This window comes from Piliocolobus tephrosceles, chromosome 20 (assembly GCF_002776525.5).
Source record: "Piliocolobus tephrosceles isolate RC106 chromosome 20, ASM277652v3, whole genome shotgun sequence".
NCBI lineage: Eukaryota > Metazoa > Chordata > Mammalia > Primates > Cercopithecidae > Piliocolobus > Piliocolobus tephrosceles.
The window spans coordinates 6,587,343-6,604,470 of NC_045453.1; the positions used below are offsets into that span (position 1 = coordinate 6,587,343).

The following is a 17,128-nucleotide window of genomic DNA, read 5'->3' on the forward strand; positions in this document are numbered from 1 at the left end:
ATGGCTTTCTGGGCATTCTCAGTGCTTTGTGTTTTTCTTAAGTGAGATGAATGTGAAAATGCTTTAAAACTGTAAAGCTGTTTAGAAATGTTTGCTTTTTCTGGTTATGGCCATGTGAGAGTGAAACAGAACGACATCCCTTCTCCTTGAGAGGGGTTTAGAAGTGAAGTAATTCACTCAGAAGTCTGCTAGTGACTAACAGTGTGACCTTGAGCTAATTTACCCTTCTGAAAGGAAAATCATGGATTTACAGTGCTCAGCACATAGTAGGTAGGGGCTAAATCGATGTTTTCTGCATTCTAATAGGAGAACAAAATAGCCTATCTTGAGGATGCTTCTCTGCTGATAGTCAACAAATATTCTGGTAATTCTTTTTAGTGCCTGGTGCGTGCTCTGTATTCATAGGGGTGAACAAAACACAGCCTCAACCCTAATGGGAGAGAAGACCGAAACAGGAAAATAAATGAAGAAAATATTGTCCGGGGGTGATAAGTACTAAACACACAAAAAGATGGTCTGATAGGGAGTGGTGGAGTGGGAGGGATGCCACTTTAGATAGAGTGGTCAGGGAAGGCTTCTTTGAAAAGGTAAAGTTTTAACTGAGTCTGGAGAAGGAACCAGCTCTGTAAAAATCTGGGGGAGGAGCCTTCCAGGCATGGAAGGCAGCATGGGAAAAGGCTGGGAGGTTGGCAGGTTGTAAGAAACAGAAGAGGGAGACCCCTGTGTCCCGAATGTAGTGCTTGGAGGGAGAGTGGTATGAAATAAACGGGGCGGGGGTTGGACTTTGAACTTGTTGGTGAAGAGTTTGGATTTTATTCCAAGTGGATGGAAAGCCTTTGGAGGGTATTTTGCTGGAACGTGTCCTTATTGACAGGGTTTTTGAAACATCATCTGGCTGCTGTTTGGAGAGTGGGTGGGGGATGAGGGTGGGAGCAGGGAGAACAGTGAGGAGGCAGCTGCAGTGGTCCATTTGTGGCCTGGACTCCAGCTTAGTTGTGGAGATGGGAACAGGGTTATATTTTGCTGTCTCTAGCTTTTTCCTCTGATGACTCTCCCTCAGTCCAGATCCTCTGTTTGTGGTCATCAGAGTCAGTGTTCTTACCTTTCTGCATTTTGGAATGCAGGAGGAAGGTGTCAGTTTACTATTCTCCTCTGATCTTTTGGTCTGGAGCTCGCTTAGTTTCCGCAGTTTTGTTTTTTTTTTTTGAGATGGAGTCTTGCTCTGTCACCCAGGCTGGAGTACAGTGGCACGATCTCAGCTCACTGCAACCTCTGCCTCCTGGGTTCAAGTAATTCTCCTGCCTCAACCTCCTGAGTAGCTGGGATTACAGGTGCGCGCCACCATGCCTGGCTAATTTTTGTATTTTTAGTAGAGATGGGGTTTCACCATGTTGGTCAGGCTGGTCTCGAACACCTGACCTTGTGATCTGCCTGCCTCGGCCTCCCAAAGTGCTGGGATTATGGGCGTGAGCCATTGCGCCCAGCCATTTCTGCAGTTTTGGTGATTGAATTGACTTTCAAGGGGCTGTGGGAGAGCTCGTCAGCCGACTGCAGTGGACCAATCTCAGTTGTCAGACTTGCTGAAAACAGGCTGTCTTCCTGAGTTTGCTTGAGAGAATGGGAGCTACTGTAACCTACCCTTCTATAAACAGATGCTAAAGCATCCTCTGGGAGGAAGGTCTTAGTGTGGGGAGGTGAACACTACCACATTCAGGTAGTCTACTTATTCACCTGCCAGTATGCTGGGACCTTGAGAGTCAGAGATGAAAATACACTGTGCCGGCCCTTCAGGAACTCAGAATTGGAAGTGTGGGGTGGGAGTGTGTGTGCGTGAGAGAGAGAGAGAGAGCAGGAAATGATTATAATAGTGCAGAAACGTGAGTGTGTACATGGGCTGAGGCTGCAGAGGAGGAGGCACCTGTTTTGGGGGAAAGGATAAAGAAGACTTGGCAGAGGAGGGAGAATGTGAGGTGGGTCAGCAAGGAGTTGGGTGTGTTTAGGAAGCAGGGACAGTGTCGCCTCTTGAGTCTGTGGGTGGGACAGGAGATAACACTGAGAGTGGCCTGTAGTTTTTGGACCTTGACCTGGAAGTGGTGAGGAGCCCTTAGCTGTCCTTTATTTTTATTTATTTATTCATTTTAAGCAACAGGGTCTCGCTCTGACACCCAGGCCGAAGTGCAGTGGTGCAATCATAGCTCACTGCAGCCTGCAACTCCTGGGCTCAAATGATCCTCTCACTTTAGCCTTCTGAGTAGCTAGGACTTCAGGCACATACCTAGCTAATTCAAAACATTTTTTTTTGTGGGGACAAGGTCTCGCTGTGTTGTCCAGGCTGGTCTCAAACTCCTGGCCTCAAGCGATCATCCCGTATTAGCCTCCCAAAGTGTTGGAAGCAGAGAGTCATCGTATCTGCTTGGAATTTTGAAAGAGCACTCCAGCAGCAACTTAAAGGAAGAAGTGGAGACTGACCAGGAAGGGACTGGAGGCAAGAATCCCATAAAGGGCAAGGTTAGCGTCTTTCGGACCTGGGTTTGAGCCACAGCTTCATCATTTACTAGCTGTGTACCTGGGGCAGGTTACTCTGCACCTCACATTCCTCCTCTACAAATCGGGGTACTAGTATCTGCCTGATTGGATGAAAATATATTATACACGCAAAACTCTTAGGACAATGACTGCCATATGGTAAGTGACAGATAAATGCTTGTCATTATCATTATTACAAGGAGACTTGTAATTCTTCAGGTGAGAACAAAGGGCCTAGTGTAAAAGCATGGGAAACTGGAAGAGAAATAATACATGTCTGAGACTTTTCTGAAGGAGAATCAAAAGAGACTTGGTGATTTGTTGTAATTGTGGGAGTGGACGAAGGAGAGAGGGGAGTAGAGGATGATTCCCCAGTTTATAGGTTGGGTAGCTGGTTGGATGGTGATGGCATTAATGAAGTTGGGAAACAGGAGAAGGAGTGGGTACGTCATAATTGTATAGTCCCTGTAAGTTTGGAAAACCCCTCAGCATCCACTGAGATTGTGAGGTCTACGAGGTAAGATGTGATGGTCACATTCATCACTATGTCCCCACCACCTAGCACAGTGCTTTGCATGTGGTTAATGGTCAGCATTTGTTAAATGAAAAAAATCAATCTTGTGGGTAAGTTCTGTTATTCCCATTGTACAAGAGAGGAAAATGAGGCTCACAAGGGGACGAACTCAACTCAGAGACCAGTTCTTCTGTTGACTGTGGGCATCTTGTGTTGTTTACTCCCATGATGACCAAGGGTGTCATCATGGCCATCACCATGTTCATTAAACACTCAGTTCATTAAACACCCACCTGTGCAAGGTGTGGTGCTGAGTAGGGGAAAAAGAAGTGAAGCAGAAACAGGCCATTCCCTGCTGGGTGTGTAGCCAAATGTGGATGCTATCTTTGAGGCATACACTTTGGAAAGATGAAACAAGCTTTAGAAGCTTTGAAACAGGCCTCAGAAGCTTGAGTAGAGTATTTGCAGTGTGTAGGTGTGTCCCAGGTAGTGGTTCCAGTGAGGGTCCTAGAGCAAAATTTGGATTACATGTTTTTTCCAAATTTAATTTCTTTTTCTTTAGTCATATATTCGTTCTTAAGCACGTAGCAGGCCCTTACTGTGTCCTCGGCCCCACTCTTGGTGCTGAGAATGTAGATGTGAACCAGATGTGGTCTCTGCCATTCAAGGGACTTAAATATCATTTATGAAATAATATTCATCTCACGTGGCTATGGTGAGGATCAGCTAAGATAATATATGAAAGAGTGTGGCAAATTATGGATATTGAGTAAGTATACTTTTCTTTTCTGATAAAGTTATTGTTGGTCAGACTTCTTTGGTTTAGTTGTCAAATGGAAAAGTTCTTTCATTGAGAGCTGGATGGAAACCAAGATCAGAGTTTAGGTGAAGGGACAAAAATCACCCAAAACTAGGTCTTTTTTGGTACCTTTCTAAACCATGCCCATTGGTGTTTTTCCCTAAGAAAGGTGATCATACTTTTCTGGAGAACATGTGGGGAAAAAAAGAAAATAAAAAAATGGAAGATGGTCAAATATCAAGGATTCTTTTATTTTAAAGTCTGGTAACTAGCTAAGGAAATATCTACTCTAGATGGTTCAGATCGTCCTTTTTTTCCTGTTTTAGTAAAGATGAAAATAGTTATAGACAAGATCATAATTTAACAAGAGAATTGTATAAGATTTGGAAATGGAGACTGGCATCTGAAACACCCTACATTGGTACATTTCTGTGGATTTATAGATGCAAATCAGTTCATTTACAGGTTAATTTAGGTGTAGCTGAGAATGTCTGATGGATGCATAGAGGCCAGGAGCTCACAAGAGATATTTCTTCATTAAGTTGTGCTCATTGCTGGAGTGAGAGTGGTTTTCTCCTGTTTAATAAAGTCTCTCTAAAACATAAGCATGTGTGAAGATACCGTAATAAGTGAAATTTATAGTGAACTTGACTATGGTTCTCTGGAATCAAGATCTCAGGTTGAAAAGCACAGTGTCTCAATGGTGCATGTGCCAGCAGGATCTCTTATCCTAGAGGCCCAGGGATAGAAAACTCGAAATCTACCCAGGGAACTGAGCAGTGGGAATTTCCCTCAGTGACGCTTAAGTTTCTTGTTTGGAAAAATGGTTGGCTAGGTTGAGTTTGGTTTACTTCTTAAGACAGATGGAGTACCAGAGGCCCTATGTGTTGGCTATCCAAACATGCTGGTGCCTTTGATTCAAATGACAAAATCTTTATTTTGCCCCATTTGGCAGGTAGATTAGATATTTTTAAGTGCCTGCCAGAGTAGGTTTATCATGTGATTTGTAACTCAAGATAGATTTTGTTTGGAAGTTTAACTAAACGTGAAGACCTTGGAGCAGGACTGTTTTGCTTGGAGAAACCTTGAGTTGTCCAGAGTTGGGTTTGAGTGTGGAGGGAGGTCTTGGAGACCATCCTATGAAGATGTGTGCAAGCCAGCCATTTCTGAGGTGTGAAACCAGGACCTAATTTGTTTACAGGGGTCCAGAGCCTTGGCATGGAGCCAGGGCCCACCAGGAGGAGGGGCAGAGCTCTTGGGGCCTTGAGGATTTTCTTATGAAAACTTAGTGTTCTTGCTCAGAATTATTTTGTGTTGTGTCACTGTCTTTAAGAGTGTGTGAGACAGAGGATATTAGAAAACAACTTTAGTTGGTCATTTTGCAGATGGATGATTATATTTAGAAGGGGAAAATCTGAGCATAGCAATGGGAAACTACAGATCTAGCTGGTTATAGTACTGGTCTGTTTTTAAGCTGTTTGGCTCAAGTCAGCCATCATTTATTACGTTTCTTCTCGGAGGAAGGCAGTGTGGTGATGTGGGCAAAAGATTCCCAGTTTGAATGCAACTTTCCCTCTCACCAGTAGTACCTTGGCAGTTACTTAGTTGCTCTCAGTCTCAATTCCCCCATGTGTGAAAAGGGAAATACTACCAATGCTTACTTTTTAGGGCTCTTGTGAGGATATGGAATAAGTTGATGTATGTAGAATGCCTGGCAAATAGGCGAGATGAAACTGTTTCCTTGGCTTCCCAGGGATAGTCTTAGGGACAGTAAGGGTTTAAAGATAGATGAGACACTGCCTTCTCCCCACAAGGGCCCACACAGTTCATTGAGGAAGACACAAAGGTAAAAGTAACTATGAGAAAAGGCAAACCCGTAAGTTTACAAATGAAATGTTAGAGGAAAATACAGCAGGAAGAGTTTAATTCATCTCTGAGGTTGCAGGTTCATCTCACCCAGCCATCCATCCAATGTCCAGATTCCCTTTGTGGCATTCCTGCCAAGTGATTAACCTCTGATTGAACCCCTCTGTTGACAGGATTTGTATTAGGTGCCCTATCCTCCCACACTACAGCCTAGTCTGTCTCTGGACAGCTCCAACTGTAAAATCACCTTTCTCATTTAGAATTGATACCTGTCATTCTGTAGTACCTACCTCTGCTACAGGTTGGGATGGTAGCTTCATAGGGAAGCAGCCTGGGCTGGTGAAAAGAATGTGGGATACGGGGACTGAAGGGTTGGGACAAATCCCAGCTTTGACACTAGATATTTGTGAACTAGAAAATGGGTCGTGATTTCTGCCTCTTAGGGCCACAGAGAACAGGTCTGATCCCGCTTCTAAATGACAGATCAAGGACGATTGTGCTTATGTCTCAAGCCTGCACTTCTCTAGGACAGCCCTTCTACATTTCATTGACTGTCCATTTTCTGGTGCTTCTGTTCCTTCCTTTTTACCCTCCTTTGGATGTGCTGCTGTTTACCAGTGTTGCTTTTTTTTTTTTTTTTGAGACGGAGTTTTGCTCTGTTGCCGGGGCTGGAGTGCAGTGGCGCCATCTCAGCTCACTGCAACCTGTGCCTCTCGGGTTCAAGTGATTCTCCTGCCTCAGCCTCCTGAGTAGCTGAAACTACAGGCATGCACCACCAAGCCTAGCTAATTTTTTTGTACTTTCAGTAGAGATGAGGTTTCACCATGTTAGCCAGACTGGTCTTGAACTCCCGACCTCAACTAATTCACCCACCTTGGCCTCCCAAAGTGCTGGGATTACAGGTGTGAGCCACCGTGCCCGGCCAATGTTGCTCTTAAGGTGTGGAGTGGATAGAGCTGAATAATCTGAATATTCTAGCCAAAGTCTGAGCAGGACAACCCCAGAACATGCAGGGCCAAGCCGTTTGTTTAGAAACTAGTTTGGTTACGTGTGCTCTTGAGCCCTGATACTTCGGTATCACTGAGACAGGGAAAAGTGATCATATTTTCCTGTGGCTTATTCATTAGTAAAGGGATGAGCATCTAGGAACCCCTAAAGTTTGTTTGGTCCTTCTTAAGGAGTCTTAGCTGAAGGATTGAATGATTTAAGTTCTTAACAAGAGCATCTGGCTGGCTTGATTCCCCAACAACTGATATTTCTAGCTCTACCTCCTCCCTCTTCCTTAAAGGGCAAAGCTGGCTTGGAGGGCTTTTTTGAGTGATGGAGTAAAGCTATACATCCCTCTGGTTGTGTTTGTTTAGCTCAAAAGGCCAGTGATGTGGTATAGTGGAAAAGGTGCTAGCTTTGGGGTGAGAAGGTCTGACTTCACATTCCACCTCTGCCACTTGCTAGTTTGGTAATCCAGGGTAAGCCTCCTCATATCTCTAAACAACAGCTTCTTTAGCTACAAAAAGGAATGCAGAATTGACTACACAAGCTTTCTGCTCAAAGTGTGGTCTATGGAAACATCTGGGACATTGTTAGAAATGTGGACTCTTAGGCCCCATCCTGACCTACTGAAGCAGAACCTGCATTTTATGAGATGCTCAGGTGGTTTGTATGCCCATCAAAGTTTGAGAGATGTTGAAACAGATTTGGATATTTTGCAGTTTGGAGACTCTGATGTTGAGATCCCAAATCTTTGATCTTAATGCTATATAGGTACACATTTGCGTTTAATTTCAGTTGATCCATTTTCAAAGATGGTGGCTGGAAACTTTTGCTTCACTCATGAATCTATTTGATAGGTAAGTATGTAGTAATTTGAGCTGTGTGCCAGATACTGTCCTAGTTGCTGGGTAAATGCAGATGAAGACAGGTCATTGCCTCTGAGGTGCTTATAATCTAGCCAAGTGACACAAGTAAACAGATAACCAGGGTACAGTGCGATTTGTTCTCGAAGCATATTCAGGATTCAGTTTGTGACATGCACCAGAGGGAGCTGGAACAACTTCATTGTGGGGGCTGGGGGACTTCAATTTATGTTTTATTGAGTAGTTATTTTGGGGAGTAATGAAATGTTAGAGCAGAAAGGAACTCAAAATGTATGAGTGCTTGAAACTTTAGATTAATAGGAAAAGTTTTTTGAGAAAGAAAAACCAGGAATGTGGAACTATTTGCAGTACTTTTAAAAAGTACTTTATTTGAATCAGAAGCCCCTTGGCGGGGACATGAGAATGGGTCAGTGTTTAACTTGGTCATAAAATAATTAGCTTTGGAATACTAAATTTAAAGTATAGTTTATTCTGATAATTAATTTACTTAATTATTCAGTTAATGATTCAGTTAAAATTGTCTTCCTATGAAAGGAAGTAGGAACTAAGAAACCTGAGTAGTGGATTCTCTACCGTCTGCGTAAGCAATCATTATAAATTCCTGGTTTGTAATCGTTATAAGATCTAATAGTTGTATAAATAAAAATAAGACTTTACATGTGTGTAGCCCAGCCACTATTCCCTGAAGAGGTTTGGAGAGGAGTTGCTACCCAGACTAGGATTTACTCTGTGACTCCCCCATTAGGGTGAGGAATTTGATCAACATGGTGTGTCCCAGAGTTCCCTGGACTTGGAGACATTGACTGACAAGGCTGACATTTAAAACCCAGATTAGGCTGGGCATGGTGACTCACACCTGTAATCCCAGCACTTTGGAAGGTGAGGTGAAAAGATAACTTGAGGCCAGGAGTTTGAGACCAACATGGGCATCAAAGCGAGACCCCATCTCTATTTTTTAAAAAAAGTTAAAAATAAAAGCCCAGATTATTGCTAGTTTTTTTCTTTCTTTCCTTTCTTTTCTTTCTTTCCTTTCTTTTCTTTCTTTTCCTTCCTTCCTTCCTTTCCTTCCTTTCCTTCCTTTCCTTTCTTTCTTCCAGTCTTGCTGTCACCCAGGCGGGGAGTACGGTGGCAAGATCTTGGCTCACTGTAACTTCTGCCTTTTGGTCTGAAGCCATCCTCCCACCTCAACCTCCTGAGTAGCTGGGACTGCAAGTGTGCACCACCATGCCCAACTAAATTTTTGTATTTTTTTTTTTTTTTGTAGAGACGGGGTTTTGCCGTGTTGCCCAGGCTGGTCTCAAACTCCTGAGCCCAAGGTGTCCATCCACTTTGGCCTCCTAAGGTTTTGGGATTACAGGCGTGAGCCGCTGCATGCGGCCTATTGCTATTTTATTTATTTATTTTTTTTTGGAGACGGAGTCTTGCCCTGTTGCCCAGGCTGGAGTGCAGTGGTGCGATCTTGACTCACTGCAACCTCCACCTCCCGAGTTGAAATGATTCTCCTGCCTCAACCTCATGAGTAGCTGGCGTTACAGGCACATACCACCACACTCAGCTAATTTTTGTATTTTTAGTAGAGACGGGGGTTTCACCATGTTGGCCAGGCTGGTCTTGAACTCCTGACCTCAGGTGATCCACCCATGTTGGCCTCCCAAAGTGCTAGGATTATAGGCGTGAGCCACCGCCCCCAGCCTACTCTCTTAATTCTCTATCAGGTAAACTAGTTGCTTTCACCTCTCCAAAGCATGTTCTCAGAATTTTGCACATAGGCAGCGTGTCATCGCAGATGCTTGGCAAGTCTGGAGTTAGGACTTTGGGCGTCAAGTTGTAATGGGCTCCGATAGCCTTCTGTGGCCTTGTCTAAGGAGGGAACTGATATCAGCCTGGTATTCAGTTTGCTTCTCCTAGCTGACAGGGCTGCAGGGCTCACAGCTGCGGACAGCCCTCACAGTTAGATTTTAGAGGTAATTTTGGAGGTGTAAAGGACACAGCAATATAGGCCTGGTTAAGTAATTTTCTTTCTTTTTTCTTTTTTCTTTTCTTTTTTTTTTTGAGATGCAGTCTTGCTCTGTCACCCAGGCTGGAGTGCAGCGGTGCAATCTGGGCTCACTGCAAGCTCCACCTCCTGGGTTCATGCCATTCTCCTGCCTCAGCCTCCTGAGTAGCTGGGACTACAGGCGCGCACCACCATGCCCAGCTAATTTTTTGTATTTTTAGTAGAGACGGGTTTCACTGTGTTAGCCGGGATGGTCTCGATCTCCTGACCTCATGATCCACCCGCCTCGGCCTCCCAAAGTGCTGGGATTACAGGCGTGAGCCACCACGCCTGGCCCAGTTAAGTAATTTTCATTGTGCTTAAAAACATTGTATTTCAAAGAAAAAAAAATTTTTTTCAGAAAAGGTATCCTCAGGAAATGAAAACACTTTCCCTATCTTTGGAAAATGCCATGTACTTTACAAACTTCATCATGTGTGTGAGTGGTGTTCCATTTTAGAGATGAGAAAGTCGCGGTTCAGATTATATGAGTCACTGGGCAGATCTAGCTCTGTGACTTGGGGATCCTGAGGTGGGCTGTATCACAGTGGATTTTCTGGTGTGTTTGGTATTCCGTAGGATCTCAGCTCTGTCGCCTAGGTTGGAGTGCAGTGGCGTGATCACGGCTCACTGCAGCCTGGACATCCTGGGCTCAAGTGATCCTCCCACCTCGGCCTCCTGAGTAGCTAGAACTATAGGCATGCACCACCAAGCTTGGCTAATATTTTCTTTTATTTTTCAGACAGGGACTCGCTCTGTTGCCCAGGCTGGAGTGCAGTGGCACGATCTAGGCTCATTGCAACCTCTGCTTCCCAGATTCAAGCAATTCACTTGTCCTCAGCCTCCCGAGTATCTGGGATTATAGGCACGTGCCAACACACCCGGCTAATTTTTGTATTTTTAGTAAAGACAGGGTTTCACCATATTGGTCAGGCTGGTCTCTAACTCCTGACCTCAGGTGATCCACCCGCCTCAGCTTCCTAAAGTGCTGGGATTACAGATGTGAGCCACCACACCCAGCCTAATTTTTTATTTTTTATAGAGAGGGGAGTCTCACTGTATTGCCCAGGCTGTTCTTGAACTCCTGGGCTCAAGCAGTCTTCCCACCTTGGCCTCCCAAAGAGTTGGGATTACAGGGATGAGTCACCACCCCGCCCCAGATTGCTATAATCCTTGAGTGCTTGTAATTTATCAATAGACAGAATCTTGTCATTGGAAATCAATTTTTATAATATTTCCTGTACAATGTGAGCACCTGTCCTTATTCTGCAGAGGAATACTTCACAGTGTTTTATGGCTTCCAAAGAACTTTCACATACATAATCTGGTTTTGAAACTCAGAGAAGCCTTATGTAGGGCAGATTATGATTTTTAGCCCCATTTTTTTCCTTTTAAAGAAAGGAAGAAACTAAGGCTCAAAACAATTAAATGGTGTCCCTAGAGGCAGAGTCAAGGCTAGAGCCCTTCTTGAGGCTCCAACGCTAGTGCGTTTCGTTTCTGCCACTCTGTGCATCCATCCTGGCTCCTTCCTGTTAATGCTGCATTTCAGATTCCCCCCAGCTTCAGCAGGGCTGTGTCAGTAGTGGGTGTGGTCAGTCAGGTTGAGGAGGACAAGGTTGGGGTTGGGGTGTAGGGGCCTCAAGAGTGACTGGACCGTCTTATACACAGCGGGACTAGTGCCAAGGAGAAGACCAAGAGGAGACTGTTGTTACATTCTGGAATGGTTTGAGAGCCTTTATTCACTCGTCTTCATTCATTCAATTCACTACAACATCAACATTGTGCATTTCCCTGCCAGGTTTCCATCTTTTCCCACAATAAGCTCATTTTCTCTGTGGCCTCTAGAGTAGGGTTTCTCAACCTTGACTATTGATATTTTGGACTGGATAATTTTTTTGTTGTGTGGGGCTGTCTTGTGTATTGTAGGATGTTTAGCAGTAGCTTTCGCCTCTATCTACTAGATGTTCTTAATACCTCCCCATCCAGTTGTGACAATAAAAATGTCTCCAAATATTGCTGAATGTCCCGAAAGGGTGGGGGGAGGGTGGCGGAAGCTCCTAGGTTGAGAACCGTTGCTCTAGGGCTTGTCAAGCCACTGCAAATAGAGCTCTAGAGTATCAGAGGCTGGTCTAAGGATAAGGGGGTCATAAAGAGCAGGGCCGGGGGAAGTCTGCTAGGTACTTTTCACCCTACCGTTTTGTTGTTCTGCTCGGGAAACCAAGATCTAGAAACTTAGCCAAGGGCCACCTGGCTCTGCTTTCTGGAAGTCTGGCTAGGGCTGGGAATCCCTCCCACCCAGGACTCTCTGATCAACCCATAGTCCCTAGTCTTTTCAGGTTGAAGAACCCTTTTCTAGTTTCAAAAAATATCGAGAATGGGTACATGATAATGGTTGTACTTTTAATACCTGTTAATTCAGAAGATCGGATATTAATACAAAATTCCCTTCATCCGATATTCACTATATAGCCACTGTCTTTCTTCCCGATGTCTGTGTCTGTGTAAATGGTAAATTTACACACATGGTAGTTGTTTTTATTATTGTGTGATATATTCATCATTTAGTTTCAGGCAGGGCACAGTTGGGCACATTCACAGAGCGCCGGAGTGACCACTGTGAACCCCATGAGCTCACAACCCATAGGTTGGGAACTGATTGACGTATTATACCAGGAGACTTGAGAGAACAGCAGACCTGAAACTCGGCTTTTCCTGAAACCATGAGCTGTCTTCACACTTGAGATGGAAATCTCCACACTCTGGAAATAAAAAGCCGACAGGCTACCCAGAGTGCTCAGTGCTGCTCTCTCAACAGCTATACACTAGGGCATTTGTGATAGAAGAAGAGGCATTTGGCTGGAAACAAGCTTTAAGTTTCTAGCATTAGTTGGTAAATGGTGCATGGGTCTAAGGGGAGTTTAAAATAATGGCCTTTAACTTGGGAATCTGTGTTTGCAAACCCTCTCATCTCAAAGCACTGAGCTTCTCTGACACGAACCATTATTCTTATTTCAGAGGTAAGAAGCAGAGAGGCCAAGGCCACACAAAGGGTCCCTGAAAAAGAGCCAGCTCCTCCCAGGTTTAGGAGATGGACCCGTGGTTGGCATCATAGGGTGGAGCTGTTTGTTTTTATCAGGTGATGGTGGGAAAAGGAAGAAAGGTTGTTAAGTTCCACCCAGTTTGGCAAACATTTTGAGTGTTTACTGTGAAAGACTCAATTTGAAGGGATGGTGTGGGTCATAGTTCTTACCCTCTAGGAGCTCCCCGTCTGGTGAGGGCTGTAGAGAAAGACAGTGCATAACTCTCTGTAAAATAAGGCACGCCTACCATTCGTATTTAGTCAAAGTATGGTAGGAGAAGGAAGGAGGAAGAAGTGAATTCCAGCTGGGAGACTGTAGGGTAGCGCCAGGGGGTTGGCAGGGGTTCTGAGCTGGGACTTGATGAATGGGATTTGGGAAGGAGGCCGGCAGGACTATTTGAGGCAGAGGGGACTGTGGGACCCGAGGTACAGAGATTAGCATGTGCTGTGTTTGTGTGTGGGAGGGTTGAGGGGTTATGGGGTATAGATGAGGGTTGGTGGTGGCTCAGGTGGAGTGAGAGTGTGGGTTGTGGCCTCCCTGAGGAGCCCTGGATGCCAAGCTGAGGAATCTGTGTTAGTCTGAATTTAGTGAGGCACATGTCAAATGGACACTTTCTGTCTCTAGAGAGCAGTTTGCTGGGACCAGCAGCCATCTCCCTACAGCACTCAGGTGAAGTTTGCCATTGGTAGGCTGTCTGTCTATTACTGTCTGAGGGAACAAGGTGTGTCTGGGGGCTGTTCCCTTATAAGGAAGTCCATCAGTCACTGCCCTTTCTCTTGTTTGTTCTCCCGGTTCCCCTTCTGCTTTATTTGAAGTCCAGCCATTCTGGGCAGCTTGGTAGAGGCAGAACAGCAATTTTTCTGTTTTCAGAGTATCTCAGGTTGCATGCCAAAGGTAAGCAGGCAAATCCTCTTTGCTTAAACTAGCTTGACCCAGCCTCATTTATTAATCAGGTCCTTGGCTAATATTGTGCATTTCACTCCCAGCTGGCTCGCTGGCTAACTCAATTAGTTGTGATCTTTGGGATTGTTTAATCTTCCTTTCATGTTTATCTTTGGTTCAAAAGAAAGCTAGTTATTCTTTTTGGTTGATGACAGTGACCTGTATTTCTGAGGCCATACATTTCAAGTTCAGCCCAGACTTGATCTGCTATCCCATTCCCAAAACTCTGAGAATGAACTCTTCCCCTCTTCCCCGTTTCCGGAGTTCCTGGCCTCCTGTTAGCTGTCCTATCCCTGGGTGCTCCCTCCGTTGCCCAGATTGGTCTGGCAGACCCCTAAGACTTTGAGACGCTGCACACTGGTTCAGACTCTGTCACTATGTATCTTTGGACAAGTAAGGGCCTTCCTACCTCTGGGCCTTTGTTTTGTCAACAACAGAATGGGAAACTGGATTAAATGAGTGCTAAGATTTCTCTGCTGTAACATTCAACAAGTGCCACATTACAGTACCCTTACCCTCCAGACAGCCAGGTGTTGCTCTAAGCAGTTTCACTGCATAAAAAGATGGAGTAGCTCAGCCTTCATCTTATCTGTTAACAGCTTAGGTACATGCCTGCTTATTGTAAAAGTTGAGGTCAGCCATAGGCTGTTTTGTAGAAGGTACTGGACGTTTTTCTATTTTGATTCCTTCGATCAGAGGCCAGAACTGAATAATGGTTTTTAGCTGCTCCCCTGATCCTGCATCCAGGCAAGCAGCACAGATGCTGGAGGGCACCTCTCCTGGTACCTGAGCCTTGTTTGGATCAGTAGCTTGCCTCTGACTTTACTGCCAATCTTTTGGCAAATCAGAGGCACAAATTTCTGTTGGGGCTCCGCAGGTTCACGCCCTACTGGACAAACCCCTAGCAGTGACCAGTTAAGCACACTGGGGTAAGACTTGTGATAGGACTTGACTTCCTCACCTACCCACCTTTGGGGCCACAGGATGTAGGGGATTTGTCTCCTGTGTGAGGATAGTGAAGAAAGGAACCAGCTGCTAAGGGCTGGCCTGACTTGAGTCATTTTACTTCAATCTGCTTTTTAGGATGACGATCGAAGAGAAAATCAATGATCCTGGCGGTGTCAGAAAGAACAGCGGGCTTTTCTGCAAAGGCCTCATGTGCTTAGCATAAGTCCTGGCTCCATCATGAACAGCTAAGCCTCTTAGGAATATGGTAAACATTTACCCACCTGGTTCTAAATTAGGTCTTTTAAAACCTCAAGTCTCCACTAGTGACATTAAAACAGCCCTCTCCTTTTTATTAACCTGCCCAGTACATTGCTGTCTCCTAAGCAGTTCTGGAAGATCAAACTTTAGTGCTCATCTTGTCCATACAGAGGGAAATCCCGGGCCCAGAGAGGTGAGGTGACCTGTTAAGAGTAACACAGCTTGTTGAAGGGAAAGCTGAGACTGGAACTCATGTCTCTTATCTCCTCATTCCAGTGAATTCTGCTGTGGCCTCATCTGCTTCTCAATAGACGCTGTGGTAAATGTGGCCAACCCTGCCAGAATAGGTTTTGAAAATAAAGTTAAAGTGCCATGCAGAAAGCCAGCTGACAGGAGAGATGGAGTAAACAGTTACTATTTTAGGGGGTTGTTTTCTTTTGAGTTATAACTGGCAATCAGTGGTTAGGCGGGCGGGCACAGCCGTGGTGGAGGATCATAAACTACAGGGTCTTGTTGCACCTACATTTCTGACTCTGTGTGACCAGGCTGAACAAGTCTCTCCCTGCATCAGAGTTTCCTCCATGCAAGCGATCAGAAGAATTCCTACTTTCAGCTCATTTTACAGGACTCCGGGGAGGGTTAGGAACTCTATAAAGAGACCTAAGAAAAAGTTGATATATAAATAGTAATTTTTGGTGCTGCTTTTTTTTTTTTTTTTCGTTGAGGTATAATTTATTTATAGTAAAGCAGATAAGTCTTAGGTGACAGCTGAATGAATTTTTTAAATGTATACACTTGTGTAACCACCACACAGATCGAGATATGAGAACATCCAGCACTCAGCAGTCTGGAGGGTTTATAGTAGTTTAGGACTTGAGAATAGAGCAGTGTTTGTTTATTCTGGCCCCTTTTAGAATTTCAGAGGCCATTTATCCTTCTGTTACTCATTCAACATGTTTCCCAAACACCTTGTAGTACTGGGCACGGTGCTAGGTATTGCTGGGAGAACAGAAATGAAGAATTGTTGGCCTCTGTCTTGGGCTCACAGCCCATTAGGGATTATGACTTGAATCCAGGGAGAAAGCGAGAAGAGCTGTGAGAGGAAGCTTGGAGGAGAGAGGCTGCTTCTTGCTGGGAGAGAGGAGGCTGTGTGGTATTTATGTAGATACAGAATTTTCCCCGGTTCTCTCTGTTTGTAAACATAGGAAAGGGACCAGATTATGAACTTTAGCCCCTTCTCGGTCAGTTCTTTGCATTCTCAGACCATGTTGGGTACTTGGAGAGGTGCAGGCCCAGCCGAGAATGCCCATCTGTGGTGTTTGCTCAGCTTTGCCTTTCCCTTGGGAAGCAGAAACAAACTCAGGCAAGAACAAGAGACACTTCCCTCCCTTTCTTTGGCCCCTAGACTCTAAGGAACTGATTTCCCTTCTGTCTTGGGTCTTAAGGTTATAAGGCCACAAATCTGTGAATTAATTTTGGCCTGACTTTCTTTCTTTGCCCTCTTTGGTTGAGTAATTAAAAATTTCAATTTCTTATGTGAAACCAGACCCCAGAAAGACTTTCCTGATCATTTTCATATATGAGAAATAAGTTTTAGATTTTCTTTTAACTGGCTAATATACACACGTATAGCTCTGTGGTTGGTAGGAAAGGAGGAGGCTGTATCCAGAGTAGACACATGGTGACCCCTTTCTTTAGAGAGAGCCTCCGGAGATGGTTTAAGACCAGTGCCTAATGTAGGGTCAGCCTGAAGAGATAACACCATAGAACATCTGAGCATTATAGAGCCACATCTTGGTACATGTGTAGACAGTAGATAGGAAAGGAAGAAGGGCAGATGGCTCCGCCTGGCTGAACCTTGTTCAGGGTCTGATGAGTTGTCGGTCTTGGAAATATAAATGACTTGAGAGATCATCTGGGCCCATTCCTGCACTCCCATTTTACAAATGAGGAAACAGACTTTGATTTGACCAGAACTGACTGGCAGCAGAGCTGGAACCAGAACCAGGTCTCACATGTGCTGGAGAATGAAGACGTTCTGGTGGAGTGCTCAGCAGGATGTGGAAGGAAGCTTGGCTGGGAGAGGGTGGTGGTGAAGAGGAGGATGAAAAGAATGGCAGAAGCATTTGATGGTTCCCTCAGCATATGGAGCCAGGAAAAGCAAGGCGCCGAGGTGGGAGAGACACTGAGGTTGTTAATCATCTCAGGGGAGGGACCTGGGAGCCCTACAGCAAGAGGGTATGGGGGATACCATGGCCAGGCTGAAAGATTTCCAATGGCTTGGGC

At 44.9% G+C, this 17,128-nt stretch overlaps 1 protein-coding gene across 1 annotated transcript in view; it reads left to right on the plus strand.

The window, feature by feature from the left end:
* Positions 1 to 17,128, plus strand: part of CHMP4B (charged multivesicular body protein 4B) — a 44,019-nt gene that overhangs the window by 1,237 nt on the left and 25,654 nt on the right. The gene's annotated exons all lie outside the window — the stretch shown is intronic.